Below are 17,569 nucleotides of genomic sequence, written 5' to 3' on the forward strand. Positions count from 1 at the left end.
TAGTTATGAGAATCGTTCTTTCTTTAAATTATCAGATTTCACAAAAGATTTCGACACTTATTTAGTCAGGACGATATCTAATCCTCAAAACCAAAATATTAGTTCAATGATATACTTTAATTAGTCTGTGAGAGTAGATCATGGAAAGTCGTATCATATAATGCATTAAATTGCTCCAAGCTCCTAATTTGAAAACTACAGTACTTACAAAAGCGATGTATACAACGATTCGTAGCTATGATGAACCGGCATTCGATAATATGAATGAGGAAAGTGGAAAAAAAAAAAAACTTTATCGTTATAAAAATCATTGTGGCCTGTTCCAAGTGAAGGCGTGGTTGAGCAGGCCAAAAAAAAACATCGCGGCTTCAGACTCCAGCGAGGTTACCTAGGAAACGCCTTAAGACCAAGAGAGTGAGGTGGAGGATCTCCTGATGAAGGATATAATTAAATAAGGCCGTTAATTATCTTCAAAAGGGGTGATTTAATTAACCCAAACACCCAATTTTTATTCATGCACTTCCTTGGAGTTCCCTTAGTATGCATGTAGTTTCAGGCTGATAGGTTTTATGGTTTTGGAATGATGGAGGAGACACTGACACACACACACACACACACACACACACACACACACACACACACACACACACACACACACACACACACACACACTTATTCATGCAGATTCCATTTCCATGCACTGTTTTACATCATGAGCCTTTGATCAGGCTTTACACCAAAGAGGTCAACGGTTGACCGTATCCTTGCCCTTCGTGGCCTCACCGAACGCAGATGAGAGTTTCGGCAGGGGCTGCTTGCAGCCTATGTTGATCTCTGTAAAGCGTTTGATTCAGTGAATCGGGATGTCCTCTGGAGGATTCTTGGTCTTCGTGGGGTGCCACCAAAACTGATCGATCTGATGTCTGAACTCTACTCTGATACTGAAAGTGCTGTGAAGTGTGGTGGTACCATCTCTGACTTATTTCCAGTTGTTACTGGAGTACGTCAGGGATGTGTACTTGCCCCCACACTTTTCAGCACTTGTATGGACTGGATTTTAGGGAGGATGTCGGAGAGATCAAGTTGCGGTGCATCGTTTGGGAATGTCAAGATCTCGGACCTTGATTTTGCAGATGATGCAGTCATCTTTGCGGAGACTTTAGACATCCTCTTGGGGGCCCTCAAGGTGCTGAATGAGGAGTCGGAGCCGCTGGGATTACGGGTTTCTTGGGTCAAAACTAAGATCCAGGCTTTCGGTTACATCTTGGATGCTGCTGTCCTGTCTGTGTCTGTTTGTGGTGAGGATGTTGAGGTCGTGGAGAGATTCACTTCCTTGGCAGTGATATTCATGTCTCTGCTGGCTGCGAGTCAGAGGTCAATAGACGTCTGGGTCGGGCCTGGGGAGTCATGGATTCACTGGATCATGGGGTGTGGCGCTGCCGGTACCTGTGCGGGAGGACGAAAGTTCGAGTCTTCAGGTCCTTGGTACTTCCAGTCTTGCTCTATGGGTGCGAGACTTGGACCCTGACCAAGGATCTGAGACGGAAACTTAATTCCTTTGGTACCAGGTGTCTTCGGAGAATCCTTGGCTATCGCTGGCCGGATTTTGTGTCCAACGAGCGGTTGCTGAGAGAGACTCGGATGAGATTTGTTACCTGCATAGTCCGTGAGCGTCAGTTGCGGCTGTATGGACATGTGGCTCGTTTTCCTGACGCTGATCCTGCTCACCAGATTCTCTCAGCGAGGGAGTCTCATGAGTGGAGGAGGCCAGTGGGCCGACCACGTGCCTCATGGTTGCAGCAGGTTGACCATCATCTCAAGGAGATGGGGATGGGCCTGGCATCTGCCTGGGGGATGGCCAGACGGAAGCCCCTGGAGTACCGGCGGAAAGTGGACGCAGCGACGCGCTGTTCTGGCACATGCTCCCATACCTGACCTGACCTGCCTTTGATCACTGTTAAATAATTCTTCCTCATCTTTTAAACCAATCATCAATCTCCGATGTGACATTTTATTTCCCAAATTCCACCCCAAGGCTGATAACAAGAAGTTAAAGAAGACCGGTTTGGGGGAGATTGTACACTCCCCCACCACCCCCAGGGTTTTAATAATATATATATATATATATATATATATATAATATATATATATATATATAAACACTACAGGGGGAGGGTTGAGCCCATAAGCAAAAGCAAGAAGATGGGAAAATGTAATATTTAAATGAGATCTCGATGATTGATTGCTGACTTGAATTCTTGCAAGCTTGCTCTCATTGGAGTGTGGATTTATTTTGCTATTACAGTCTTCTAAATGATTAGCACTTAGGAATCTTAATCGATGCTTAATAGACAGTAATCATACGATTACAGTACGTTGATTCGAGCAATTATAGTTTTATTTCATCATTCAAGTGAAAAGCTCAACTTTGGCCCTCACCTGTCGGTGGAAGCTGTGCACGATGCCATCACAGTTATGGAGCAGCAATCACACTTATAGATGAACTTACTCATATGTGTAATCACATGGAGGAAAAACGAGGGAATCTTAGCTGCAACACAAATCGCACACGCACACGCACACGCACACGCACACGCACACGCACACGCACACGCACACACACAAACCTGCAGACAAATACAGGAGACAACACGGATTTGACTTCAGACAAACACTGCCATTGACCTTGGGGGAGGTGACATGAATTATTCAGCCATCTTTCAACATCGCTTTTCTCTGCAGTTGGTGGGGGCAATGAGAGAGAATTTTCCTCCATCCCCATGGGATGCGGATGCAACCCCACAGGCCACAGGGTATATCTACACTCTATCCTCTAAATGCTGAGCATCAAGTGAGGAAGCAGCACTTAACGTTTTTAGTCTTGGGTTCAAATCATTACGGCCGCCGACACATTTTTGCCATTTGGAGACAATCAACACAATCTACAGAACCCCTGAACCCGGGATCCCAACAAAATAGGCTTCGTGCTTAGATGGGAATACCAAACAGACCAAGTTGAACAATTTCAGAGAGGATGAAATATTATTGGTATGCCTTGGATTATCGAATACTAGATACAACTGCGATGTATTGTGGTGGTCGATGCAACGTTTCAATCCGTTATTGCGGGGAAATGTGTCGTTGTCATCCCTCATCGATGCTGCCAAGACTGCAGAATTCTCAAATCAAATAAAATGGAGTGATATTTGTGGGCTCTTCGTTTGTGTGAATTGCTAGTTTGGATTTAATATTTACATCGTCAAATAACTGAACAAACACAGGACTGCAGTAATCAGGAGGAACTTGGATCGGATTCAGAGTTTTGGCTGCTACTCCTTCTCCCTCTACCCTCAAACTCATCCACATTTATTTCATCGCGATGTTGTGTTTTTTTTTTTTTACCTTGTTATGCAAAATTTCAGGAGTTTGGAATTAAAATTCATCTCGAACCAATCCATCCAAGTACTGCGACCCGGTCGGACGTGTCTTTTTCTCCCAACTACATCCTAATCCATAATGACAAAAGTTTGGATCATCTCCATGTAAAAAAAAAAAAATTGTGGAGAAAATGTCTGCTTTCCTTTGTTCTGCGTGATATGAGTGCAGTGTTGAATATCGAATCCGTTGGAGGCGAGTTCTGAAAGGTGGAAGGTGTTTTGGGAGGTGGGGGAGGGCTGCTGTTGTGTAGCTCTTGGATTTTCCCACGTCCCAAAGTCCTCCCTGCCATGCCTGATTGCCCATCCCGCAGCCGATCTGACGTGGGCAACTCAATGGAAACTTCGTTTCCACTACAAATGACTGTTGCGCGTACGCGTACGCGCGCGCACACACGCGCACACACACACACACACACACACACACACACACACACACACACACACACACACACACACACACACACACACACACACACACACACACACACACGTTATGGCACGAGTTAGCTGCATCATCCAGGTAGTTTTGTACTTCTCAGTCCGGTGCTTTGATGGTCAGAGCGTGTCAACCCCCTTGCGGCAATATTGTGGAATCAAATTGCATGAACAAAAGCAAATCAAAAAAGTAAATAAACACGAGTTGTACCTGATGTGCAGAGTGTTTGTGAGTGCACCATAAACTGGTATTAAACCCCTTAGAGCCCTGAATGCTCAGCTGGGTACTCAGTTAATGAAATTGACGACTACATGGGGGGTTTTTATTTTTAATACACAAGGAACACACACACACACACACACACACACACACACACACACACACACACACACACACACACACACACACACACACACACACACACACACGTGGTTGTGTACGTACACCTGTGATTCCACTCACGTGATCTGCACCCCCCCTCTCCCTTGATCGAAGAATGATCGGCAAAAATAGGCAATTCCTTTGGGCGTTTGACGTGTCAATCAATATGAGACGTCATGATGATTGCGGTTCAACGGTCCTGTCGGTGTCCTTTCCTTGATACCTGCATGGTGGCTTCTTTGACTCGGTAAACGAAGGGCTCGTTGGTCTCGTCACCTCGTGTGACCATCAGGAGCCAAAGCACGTGGTTCGGCCCCGGGATTTCGGCATTGATTAATTATTTCGGTCTCAAGACGATTCACCGGGTGAGGATGGGACCCCCAATGTGTAGGTGGGGAAGACATGGTGCGGCGCACCGCGGGGAGGGTTCGGGGCGGGGGGAAGCAGATTCGGTCCGAGGGGCGGGGCCGGGGGGCGGGGCACGGTTTGTTTACCCCGCAGCGAGCCGGCCTGCGCGGCATCGCCGAACGTGCGACTGACTGGACGAGCCCGATGACGATGACGGCCGACGGGTGTCGAGGAAGAGCGGGGCCACCGCGTGCACCGAGCCGTGGCGACCGGTCAAGGCGATGACCTCCCGTATCTCAGACCCGGAAAGGTAAACGCTCTGCGACGCCGCGTGTAGTGTTGTCACGACGTCCCGCGGTCGCGACTCCTCGGCGCGTCCGAAGTGAGGGAGAGACCCGGATCCGACATCCATCGCGATTTGTACATACAACATCGAGACCGTTGACATTTTTTTCCCCCCGTTTCACCGGTTGTTTTTCTACCTTGGTCGCGTCAGTGTTTTCGCTTGAACATCCCGCGACGTTCAGCGTAAACAAGGTGCGTCACGTTTTACGGCCGTGAGTGCGTTCGCCGGGAGTCGCGGCACGTGTCTGCCGCGCTTTCCCTCTCCGACCGTGTTGACGCACAACTACTTGCGCAGCACGAAAATCCCTCCGCACCGGCAGGTAAGCACGCAAACCCGATCGTCGTCCGCTTCGTACGGGCATTTACGGGGAAAAAAAATTTTTTCTCCGTGTATTTGTCCCTCCTCTGGCCGATTGCGCACTTGATTTTTAAACTGCGTCAGAGGCGCGGCCGACCCCCGCCCCCTTCCCCAAACCCCGTCCGTGTCCTTCCCGAAAGGGGGGAATCGCTGCTGCGAGCCGTGCGTCTCTGAGGTTCGTGTTCGAGCCGAGTCGGAGTGACGACCTGCGGATACTCGAGTGCGCGCTGCCATTGAGTTGTGTGGAGGAAGAGAGAGGGAGAGGGAGAGGGAGAGGGAGAGGGAGAGGGGGAGAGGGAGAGGGAGGATCGGCTCAGCTTCGAGCTGCGTCATCTCAGCAGCGCAATGGGGGGGGGGGGGGAAGTCACTTCGATTGGACGACACTGCACCTGGCTCATGAATTCAAGCCACAGTCGGGGGACAACAGACACCGGAGTGAAGGACTATAAGTCTTCAGATGTTGAATTGAGGAGGAAGGAGTTCGAGAAAACGTTGAAATGTATTGGAAAACCGGGGGGCGCTAGTGAGCGTGGGAGTTTGTTTATTTCCCTCTCCTCCACTCTCTCTCCCTCCCCCCACCCACAATTTTTTTTTTTTAAATATCTGGTTGTTTATGTTGAGATTTTCTAAAAACCTGCAAAAATATGGTGGTAGAAGTCTCTCTTGAATGGCTTCATCCATCGATTCTCCCCTTGTGACACTTGGACACATCTGTCATTTTGCTCCCCGTTGTTTGTTTATTTTTGTTTGTTTGTTCCACATTCTGCAAGTCCTCTTAGGGTCTCGAGTTCGAGCACTCGTCGTTCCATTGAAATAACATCAGGTGAGTTAACTCAGCCTGTCATCCTTCCCGAGGTGGGCAAAACGAGCACCGGCTTAATGGGAAGAAATGAGCCATTCGGGTATCTGTGTCGGAGTGGTGACCCGTCCAGGATTGTGCCCCCACTCCCCCCAGCCAATGGGAAAACTGCCTCAGCAGGCCTATACATCAGAAGATGCAAAAGGAGTGCTTCTTCTTCTTCTTCTTCTTCTTCTTCTTCTTCTTCTTCTTCTTATCCTTCTTCTTCTTCAAGCACTTCGTAGTATGAACGAGCAAAGTCATTGTAAAAACTACAATGATTGATTAACAGTCAAAATTCCATCCAAAACTCTGTAGTTCTGTTGCCTTACTGCTGTCATTGCAATGACATACAATCATTCATTCAATCATTCATTTCCTTTTGATGGTGTACATCATGAATATACAACAACAAAAAGTCTACCTGGGTAAGATATGATTAAAAAAAAAAGAAAATAAACGGCCCAGTGCATTAAATTAATTAATTTCTGGACTTAGAAATATGTAGCCTCTATTTACCATTAAGTGCATCAATCCTTCAATATGTCCAAAGTGCCCCCTCCTGTTGTTCCTGTTGTGGCTCCTGTTGTAATAAAAAATTAATTGTTCTCGGTGTTCATTTTGGGTGGATATCTGGAGTTTGCATCAGGAAGATCCTGTTGACCACCTACAAGTCATATTATCAAGCCTAATAATATCATTTTTGTATGATGAGGATTGAAGATCTGGAAACCCTCGACCTACTTTTGGATATATATGTATATATGTATATATATATATATATATATATATATATATATATATATATATATATATATATATATATATATATATATATATATATATATATATATATATATATATATATATCAAAAAAAGTTAAGGCTTGTGGAGGAGCAAGAACAAAGGATGGATTAGGACATAGCAGAACAAAAGGAACAGTACAAAAAGAGGGGGGAATACTAACAGCAGAGATGAGGGACAAAATAGATGGAGACTTAGACAAATAATGGGCGTGAGGAAGAATGAGGGTTATGGGAGGACACAAGGGGTGGACAAGAAGGATAGAGAAGCAAACTCAAAGGTAGGAAAAGCTGGAAACTTGGAAAGAGGTGGGTTTGGGGAGGGTTAACAGGGTAGAAAAGATCATGGTTTTCGATTGGGGTGGAGGGGTTATCTGAGATAGTGGTGAAAAGCTGTCTTGAAGCCCTGCTGGGAAGAATGAAACAGAATTGAGGCATTTGGCCTTCTCACGAGCAGAATCGGCTGTGGTGCCATTTGAAGTGAGGGAAGGGATGGAGGGGGAGCAAACTCCACAGACAGACAAGTTTGAAAGTTCAATTTTGAGATTGGACAGATGTTGTTTTCTGGCTCTCCTGAGAGTGGACACATTTGGTATGGCCTTTGTGGAATGATCTGAGGTTGCCTTCGGTCAGAGTTGATTTCCGGGAAGAGAAGGCAAGTTGTTTCAAGGCAACTGCCTCACCACAGGATTCAGTGTAGAATAGGTGGGAGGAAGGGTTTGATAATTACTGAAGAAGATGAGATGGGATGAATCAGAGAGAGAGATAGAGATAGAGATAGAGATATATATTTATATATTCTATGGAAGAATTCCCATGCTGAGTTAATATCATGGGTGGCAGATATACGAGACCAGTCCTAAAGTGAGATGGTGGCTTCTCGTCCCTGCCAATCTGCCAGAGTGAATTGTCAGACTCACCGGCACTGAGGTTGCTCTCAAAGAATAGCCACCCTTTACAAGCACGTGAACAGATGAACCATTTGGAGCAGAGGAAAAGCAGGAGACATTTGCAGGATAGTTAGTCATCACCAAGTCCAGAAGAGAGGATTTGCCATTGGGAGAAATCTGGGTTGGAAAGTTCACAGATTGAGTTAGTCCCATGGAGTGACAGAGGTCCTTTGCTGAAGAACCATGGCTGCTGAGAGAGGTACCAACACCCAGTCAATTGGCATGGTGACAGTTTAAATCGCTACATATGAAGAAGAGAGAGTTGGGATGAGTGGTTAAAAGTTGGTCCATGTTGGCTGTGAGAAAGATGGATAGCGGAATCTGTGAGGGTGCTGTATGGAGGTGGGAGTGGGGAAGCTGAGAAGGGGGCTTGGCATTGGGAAAGCTGTGAGGGGAAGATGGGAGGGCGTGAGGTGAGGGGATGCAGAAAGAAGGGACATGAAGTAGAGGGATGCGAAAGAGGGGGACAGAGAAGGGCTGGGGTTGGAAGGACGTGTGCATGTAGGAGATGTGGGGGAGCATACTGACATGAAGGGGTTTGAGACAACGTTAATGGACGTGAAGGGGAATTGTTGTCGTGTGCAAACAACCTCTGCAAACTGGACTTCTCAAGATTCCCAATCTGGACATACGGAGACAGACATCATGAGAGGGGTGAAATGAATGGCTGTTGAAGGCACAGAGGAAAGTGGTGTTGTCGGTACAGGATTGTACAGAGGGTTGATGGACAAAACATTTTTGGAATCAGACAGGTTTTGGAAATAAGCCATGTGAAGAAGAAGAAGAGGCCTCAATCATGATGAAGAAAAATAACACGTGGAGTGTTCCTTATGGAGAAATAAGGAAAGTGAAGAATTTTTAAATGATATTCACAGCTTTTAAAGGAAGAAGCATTTCATTCAATCAATATTCCGTTTGGAGATATTGACAAAAGGAAGGAACAAAGAATGAACAAAATGAGGAAGTACAGGCAGAATCAGTTTGTGATTTTTTTTTTTTTTTTTTTTTTTTTTTTTGGTGTGAGGAGGGGGATTAGGATGAGGTTGAGGAAGTTGAAAGGACAATACTTGGGGAGAAAGGAAGCAGAATCAGGTTTATGGCATCAGAGCAGAGAAATAATTTTCATGCCGACTAGCTGGGACATGGGTGACGAGGCCAGACGATCACAGGGACAGAAATTGATAATACAACACAAGATATGGTTTGACATGGAAAAATGGACGAAAACATGAACAACAACACAGGGACATATAACAGAAAAACATGACGGATCTTGTCTGGAAAATTCTGCTTTGATGAACGAGGAGGAACTGCACGATCTAATGTCCAACATGCACAGACGCAGAAACCGGAAGGCTTCCGTTAAAGAGATGTCAGCAACATTTTGATATCCAACATCGCTTTCTGAATGTCATTCGTTAGACAACTGGGTTTTTACAGATGATCCAATAGCTACTTTGTAAATACCATAGAATTAGCTCATTTTTTTTAGAACCTCAGCATCCAATAATACGACTTTGCATTGTATTTTAATTTTATATCCTTTAGGAAACTTGTTCTCCCCATAAATCCACAATGCCAAAATTACCTCCACCATCGAAGGTGGATTGGAGGTTATGTTTTCGCCCCCGTCTGTTTGTGAACAGGATATCTCAAAAGGTTGTGGACGGATTCAGATGAAATTTGGTGGAGAGCTTGGGTATGTGACTCCGACAAAATGATTAGATTTGTGAACCTAAAACGACATGTAGCAGGATATCTTTAAAAGTTGTTGACGGATTCTGATGAAGCTTTGTAGATAAGTTGGTTAGGTGACAAGAACAAGCCAATTAAATTTTAGTTCAGGTCCAAATCCAGATCTGGCCTATCAGTGGGATACAAAACGTAAACTGATCAGCTTGGCGGAGGTATGCACTCCACTGAGTGGCTGTTCTAGCTGAAGTTGTGGATCTGGTTTAGGAGTCAGTTAATGTTTTAGATACCCCAGCTGAAGTGCAAACACAAAATAATCTGAATAGCATTTATCTTCACTTCCTTGATGTAATATCTGACATGCCTCCACATCTTTAAGAAAGAGGGGATAGACTGTTTTTTTTTTTTAGGTCATCTCTTTAGAGATGAGATTATTAGGTCACTAAAGAGATGACCTAATAATACCAGTCTCGATGTCCTTACGTACTGTACGTCCTCATTTTTTTTCTTCCGATTTTCTTGATATTTGGTATGTGGGTAGATGTCGATGAGGGATGCACGACGGTATGACCTTTGACCCGATTGAAGGTCAACGTCAAGGTCACTCCAGAGTTGCAAAATCGTCCATTTTCAAAATCTATCTCCTCCGCCGCTTATGATCCGATCTTCGAAATTCCTTCGGATTCTGATAATATGGAACAATGTCTAAATTTGCTTGGGCCGGTTTTTTGAAATCCGTCCTGATTATCGAGTCACGTTTCTTCAAAGTTGGAAAAATCGTGATGTGATGCGGTCAAAAAAAAAATTCGCCCGATCTTGATGAAACTTGGTATGTCGGTAGGGGTCGATGAGTGATGCACGACCGTATGACTTTAGACCTGATTGAAGGTCAAGGTCAAGGCCACTCCAAAGTTGCGAAATCGTCCATTTTTAAAATCTATCTCCTCCGCCGTTTGTGATCCGATCTTCGAAATTTCTTCGGATTCTGATAATATGGAACAATATCTAAATTTGGTCAGGCCGGTTTTTTAAAATTCGTCCTGGTTATCAGGTCACGTGTCTTCAAAGTTGGAAAAATTGTTGGAAAAATATCATCCGCCATTTATGACTCAGAAATGCGGTTTGATTTCTGAGTTCCGGTTTCTATCCTTTTGAAGACACATTGATCATAAATGTTCCAAATCAACCATTTTCAAAATCTATCTCCGGATAACTCAGAAATGAAGTTTGATTTCTGAGGTTTTCTATCCATTTTACTCCCGGGCTTTCGTCTGTACGTTGAACCAAAAGACAAGACGACATCGAAGCCATTCTAAGCCGATCAGAGATCCACATCTACAGAACTTCAGAGATGACCGTCACCCCCAACCGGGGATAATTTTTTGTTTTGTTTTTTGTTGAGAAGGCATATTAAACAAAACATGAGAAAAAGCAGCAAAATATCAACAATTTATCATTTTGTTTTCAGTGATCAAGCAGCAGTCCAAACTTGTCTGAATCATGGCTAGAGACGCTAAAGATACGGCAGACCTTTGATCCAATTGCATTAAGGAGTTAAACTTTGGATGCAGGTGAATGTGCCCAAAGTAGTGAAGCATACTCCATGATCAGGTCTGGTCAGGCATGGGAGCATGCGCCGGGGCAGTAGGTTGCTGTGTCCACTTTCCGCCGGTACTCCAAGGGCCTCCGTCTGGCCACCCCCAGGCAGATGCCTGGCCCATTCCCATCTCCTTGAGATGCCAATCAACCTGCTGCAACCACGAGGCACGTGGTCGGCCCATTGGCCTCCTTCACTCACGAGGGTCCCTCACTGAGAGAATCTGGTGAGCAGGATCAGGTCAGGTCAGGTATGGGAGCATGTGCCAGAACAGCGCGTCGCTGCGTCCACTTTCCGCCGGTACTCCGGGGGCCTCCGTCTGGCCATCCCCCAGGCAGATGCCAGGCCCATCCCCATCTCCTTGAGATGATGGTCAACCTGCTGCAACCATGAGGCACGTGGTCGGCCCACTGGCCTCCTCCACTCATGAGACTCCCTCGCTGAGAGAATCTGGTGAGCAGGATCAGCGTCAGGAAAACGAGCCACATGTCCATACAGCCGCAGCTGACGCTCACGGACTATGCAGGTAACAAATCTCATCCGAGTCTCTCTCAGCAACCGCTCGTTGGACACAAAATCCGACCAGCGATAGCCAAGGATTCTCCGAAGAGACCTGGTACCAAAGGAATTAAGTCTCCGTCTCAGATCCTTGGTCAAAGTCCAAGTCTCGCACCGATAGAGCAAGACTGGAAGTACCAAGGACCTGAAGACTCGGACTTTCGTCCTCCCGCACAGGTACCGGCAGCGCCCCCCCCCATGATCCAGTGAATCCATGACTCCCCAGGCCCGACCCAGACGTCTATTGACCTCCGGCTCACAACCTGCGGAGACATGAATATCACTGCCAAGGTAAGTGAATCTATCCACGACCTCAACATCCTCACCACAAACAGACACAGACAGGACAGCAGCATCCAAGATGTCACCGAAAGCCTGGATCTTTGTTTTGACCCAAGAAATCCGTAATCCCAACGGCTCCGACTCCTCATTCAGCACCTCGAGGGCCCCCAAGAGGATGTCTAAAGTCTCCGCAAAGATGACTGCATCATCTGCAAAATCAAGGTCCGAGATCTTGACATTGCCAAACGATGCACCGCAACTTGATCTCTCCGACATCCTCCCAAAAATCCAGTCCATACAAGTGCTGAAAAGTGTGGGGGCAAGTACACATCCCTGACGAACTCCAGTAACAACTGGAAATAAGTCAGAGGCGGTACCACCACACTTCACAGCACTCTCAGTACCAGAGTAGAGTTCAGACATCAGATCGATCAGTTTTGGTGGCACCCCACGAAGACCAAGAATCTTCCAGGAGGACATCCCGATTCACTGAATCGAACGCTTTACAGAGATCAACATAGGCTGCAAGCAGCCCCTGCCGAAACTCTCGTCTGCGTTCAGTGAGGACACGAAGAGCAAGGATACGGTCAATCGTTGACCTCTTTGGTGTAAAGCCTGACTGCTCTGGACGCTGGTGCTCAAGCAGATGGTGGCGAACCCTATCAAGAATTATCCGAGCAAAGACCTTGCCCGGCACTGAGAGCAGCGTCACCCCTCGGTAGTTGTTGCAGTCTTGCGGGTGACCCTGTCCATTCCAGAGAGGGACAACAAGGCCCCTCTTCCAGTCAGTTGGGATGATGCCTGTGTTCCAGGCAGAGCACAAAACTGCATGCAACGACGCGAGTGCAGCATTTCCACCAGCCTTGAGAAGTTCAGCATGGATGCCACAGATCCCTGGAGCTTTGCCCCGTTTCAACTGGTTCACCGCAGCCCGTGTTTCCACAAGCGATGGTGGACCACAGTTGATTCGAGGGTCAGCAACAGGGATTGTAACACCCTTGACGTCCAACTCGACAGCTGGGGGATCAGCCTGGTACAACCGCTCAAAGTAACCGGCCCAGCGGGCCTTCACTTCAGACTCCTCTGTCAAGAGCCTACCACTCTCTGCTCGAACTGCAGTGCTCCGAGGGATGGGCTTGGATGAACGTAATGCGCGAATTCCCCTGTAAGCGGGACGAGAATCACCTGTCCACAGGTGATGCTCTACCCCCTCACAGATTCCTCGCACATAGGCCTCCTTGTCCACCCTCAGTGCACGTACAGTTTTACGCCTCAGCTCCCTGAACAGCTCAGCTCTGCCATTCAGCCTGGCCCTGCGACTCTGGTCAATGGTATCCAGTGTCCCTTGAGAGACAAAATTCTTCTTTGCCCTGCGGTGAACTCCAAGGCATCCACCGGCAACATCAAGGACGGTGGTCTTGAAGGTGCTCCACAACTCTTCAGGACCCCCCAAAGCACCCAGACCCCCCAAGTGTCCACTCAGCCTGTTCGCAAACTCCTCAGCTACTCTCTCATCCCTGAGCTTGGCAACATCCAGCCTAGGCTGGGATGGTACCATTCTCCAGGATTTAAGGTGCAGCTTTAGAGTTGCTACAACAAGCCTGTGGTCAGTATTGAGGAACTGAGCACTCCGGTAGACCCTGCAGTTCTGGATCATCCTCCAACGACCGTCAATGAGGACATGGTCAATCTCCTTTGCCACACCGCCAGCGTTGGAATACCAAGTCCAGCGATGAGCTGAAACCATGAACCAGCCACCCTAAGTCCATGACTTCTTGCAAAGTCAAGGAACTTAGTGCTATTCTGGTTCATAGTTCCTGACCCATGGGGACCAACACACACCTCATAACCATCCCTATCAGTTCCAGTCGATGCATTGAAATCCCCCAAGACTAGAAGTGTATCTCGTCTGGGGCACTGATCAACCACAGACTCGAGTGTGGCGTAGAATGCATCCTTCACGGTAAGATCACTCGCCTCAGTCGGAGCATAAATAGAGACCAGGGAAATGACACCTAAGGAGTGACGAATCCTTAATCTCATTATACGCTCGTTGACCGGTGTTACCTCAATTATCATTGGGGTCAGCTTATTGGACACAGCTACAGCAACTCCTTGGGTATGGTAACCATCAGAGCGACCAGACCAATAGTAGGTGTAACCACCCACCATTATCTCGCCGCAATCCGGTCTCCGAACCTCAGAGAGAGCTGCAATCCCGATGTCCAAACGCTTGAGCTCAGATGATAACAGAGACAGGTGATCATCCTCTCTTAGGGATAGGACATTCCAGGCACCCACCCGAAGGGACCGCCTCAGGTTAACCCAAGGAGACCGCCGTCTGGTGGACGACACCTCAGCACCACTCCGACACACTCTCCCGCAATCTGACCCAGGGATGTTACCCCGTGGTTTCCCTCCTATCAAAGATTGGGGGTCCCGAAGGCTTTGCCCCAATCCCATCATCCGGTGAGCTGCCCTGCGAAGGGAAGCTGCACAGGAGGTACTCCCACGGAGTGGGTTTTCAGATTTTTTTGCGTTTTTGCGTTTTGCGGAATGAAGCGTTTTACGGTGGCTGGAGTGCAAATCCTGCCACCAACCTCCTAATAAGAAGTAACCCAACTGCAGGAGGACGTCCGCAGACACAGTTGGGCACTAGATATGGATGGCCGTTGGCTCACAAGGAGCTCCTCCGCCCTTTGACAGGTTTTGTTTTTAATCCTGCTGGGTGTCCATATCCAAACACCCTCCTCACCAGAAAACCTGGTGGGGGAGACGGTTTAGTCGCCGACAACCCGACCATGGAACAGGTTAGTACAGGTTTACATGGTACCTGTAGCAGGTCACAGATCGAACCTGACCTGACAAGAGCAGGATCAGTGTCAGGAAAACAAGCCACATGTCCATACAGCGGCAGCTGACGCTCACGGACTATGCTGGAAACAAATCTCATTTGAGTCTCTCTCAGCAACCGCTCGTTGGACACAATCTGCCAAGCGATAGCCAATGATTCTCCAAAGAGACCTGGTACCAAAGGAATTAAGTCTCCATCTCAGAACCCCAGTCAGAGTCCAAGTCTCATATCTGTAGAGCAAGACTGGAAGCACCAAGTACTTGAAGACTCAGACTTTCATCATCCTGCACAGTTAACGACAGCACCACACCTCATGATCCAGTGAATCCATGACTCCCCAGGCCCGACCCAGACGTCTGTTGACCTTTGGCTCACAGCCAGCAGAGATATGAATATCACTGCCAAGGAAAGTGAATCTCTCCACGACCTCAACATCCTCATTACAAACAGGCAAAGACAGGACAGCAGCATCCAAGATGTCATTGAAGGCCTGGATATTAGTTTTGACCCAGGAAACCCGTAATCCCAGCGACTCCGACTCCTCATTCAGCACCTCGAGGACCCCCAAAAGGATATCTAAAGTCTCCGCAAAGATGACTGCATCATCTGCGAAATCAAGGTCAGAGATCTTGACATTCCCAAACGATGCACCGCAGCTTGATCTCCCCGACATCCTCCCCAGAATCCAGTCTATACAAGTGCTGTAAAGTGTGGGGGCCAGTATACACCCCTGACAAATTCTAATAACAACTGGATATAAGTCAGAGATGGTACCACCACATCTCACAGCACTCTCAGTACCAGAGTAGAGTTCAGACATCAGATCGATCAGTTTTGGTGGCACCCCATGAAGGCCAAGAATCCTCCAGAGGACATCCCGATTCACTGAATCAAACACTTTACAGAGATCAACATAGGCTGCAAGGAGCCCCTGCTAAAACTCTCATCTGTGTTCGGTAAGGACCCGAAGATCAAGGATACGGTCAATCGTTGACCTCTTTGGTGTAAAGCCTGACTGCCCTGGACGCTGGTGCTCAAGCACATGGTGGCAAACGCTATCAAGAATTATCCGAGCAAAGACCTTGCCCGGCACTGAGAGCAGCATCACCCCTCGGTGGTTGCTGCAGTCTTGGCGATCACCCTTCCCTTTCCATAGATGGGCAACAACGCCCCTCTTCCAGTCAGTTGGGATGATGCCTGTTTTCCAGGCAGAGCACATAACTGCATGCAACGACATGAGTGCAGCATTTCCACCAGCCTTGGGAAGTTCAGCATGGATGCCACAGACCCCTGGAGCTTTACCCCATTTCAACCGGTTCACTGCAGCCTGTGTTTCCACAAGTGAAGGTGGACCACGGTTGATTGGAGGGTCAGCAACAGGGATTGTAACACCCCTGACGTCCAACTTGACAGCTGGGGGATCAGCCCGGTACAACCGCTCAAAGTAACTGGCCCAGCGGGCCTTCACTTCAGACTCCTCTGTCAAGAGCCTACCACTCTCTGCTCTCACTGCAGTACACCGAGGGATGGGCTTGGATGAACGCAATGCACGAATTCCCCTGTAAGCAAGATGAGAATCACTTGACCATCGGTGATGCTCTACCCCCTCACAGATTCCTCACACATAGGCCTCTTTGTCCACCCTTAGCGCATGTACAGTTTTACGCCTCAGCTCCCTGAACAGCTCAGCTCTGCCATTCAGCCTGGCCCTGTGACTCTGGTCAATGGTATCCAGTTTCCCTTGAGAGACAAAATTCTTCTTTGCCCTACTGTGAGTTCCAAGACATCGACTGGCAACATCAAGGACGGTGGTCTTGAAGGTACTCCACCACTCTTCAGGACCTCCCAAAGCACCCAGACCCCCCAAATCTCCACTCAGCTTGTTCGCAAACTCCTCAGCTACCCTCTCATCCTTGAGCTTTCCAACATCCAGCCTAGGCTGGGATGGTACCATTCTCCTGGATTTAAGATGCAACTTCAGAGTTGTTACAACAAGCCGGTGGTCAGTATTGATGAAATGAGCACTCCGGTAGACTCTGCAGTTCTGGATCATCCTCCAATGACCATCAATGAGGACATAGTCAATCTCCTTTGCCGCACCGCCAGCGTTGGAATACCAAGTCCAGCGATGAGCTTGTGGGCGCTGAAACTATGAACCAGCCACCCTAATTCCATGACCTCTTGCAAAGTCAAGGAACTTAGTGTTATTCAGGTTCACAGTTCCAGACTCATGGGGACCAACACATGTCTCATAACCATCCCTATCAGTTCCAGTCGATGCATTGAAATCCCCCAAGACTAGAAGAGTATCTCGCCTGGGGCACTGATCAACCACAGACTCGAGCATGGCGTAGAATGCATCCTTCACGGTGAGATCACTCGCCTCAGTCAGAGCATAAACATAGACCAGGGAAATGACACCTAAGGAGTGACGAATCCTTAATCTCATCATACGCTCGTTGACCGGTGTTACCTCAATTATCATTGGAGTCAGCTTATTGGACACAGCTACAGCAACTCCTTGGGCATGGTAACCATCAGAGCGACCAGACCAATGGTAGGTGTAACCACCCACCATGATCTCGCTGCAATCCAATCTCCGAACCTCAGAGAGAGCTGCAATCCCGATGTTCAAACACTTGAGCTCAGATGGTAACAGAGACAGGTGGTCATCCTCTCTTGGGGATAGG

General features: G+C 47.7%; 1 long non-coding RNA gene across 12 annotated transcripts in view; it reads left to right on the forward strand.

Annotated features, from left to right (window-relative positions):
• The first annotated feature begins 4,740 nt into the window (after window positions 1-4,740).
• LOC147027769 (uncharacterized) overlaps window positions 4,741-17,569 on the forward strand; it is a 142,416-nt gene continuing 129,587 nt past the window's right edge. For 10 of the 12 annotated variants that reach the window (XR_015057258.1, XR_015057256.1, XR_015057248.1 and 7 more), the window contains exon 1: window positions 4,741-4,912. This is a non-coding gene — a long non-coding RNA (uncharacterized LOC147027769). Of the gene's footprint in view, window positions 4,913-4,965; window positions 5,268-17,569 lie in introns of those variants that run through there. The other 2 variants (XR_015057257.1, XR_015057255.1) reach the window with 2 other exon arrangements.

Source organism: Eptatretus burgeri, chromosome 4 (assembly GCF_056783735.1).
Source record: "Eptatretus burgeri isolate ZD-2024b chromosome 4, Ebu_testis_v1, whole genome shotgun sequence".
Classification (NCBI taxonomy): Eukaryota; Metazoa; Chordata; class Myxini; order Myxiniformes; family Myxinidae; genus Eptatretus; species Eptatretus burgeri.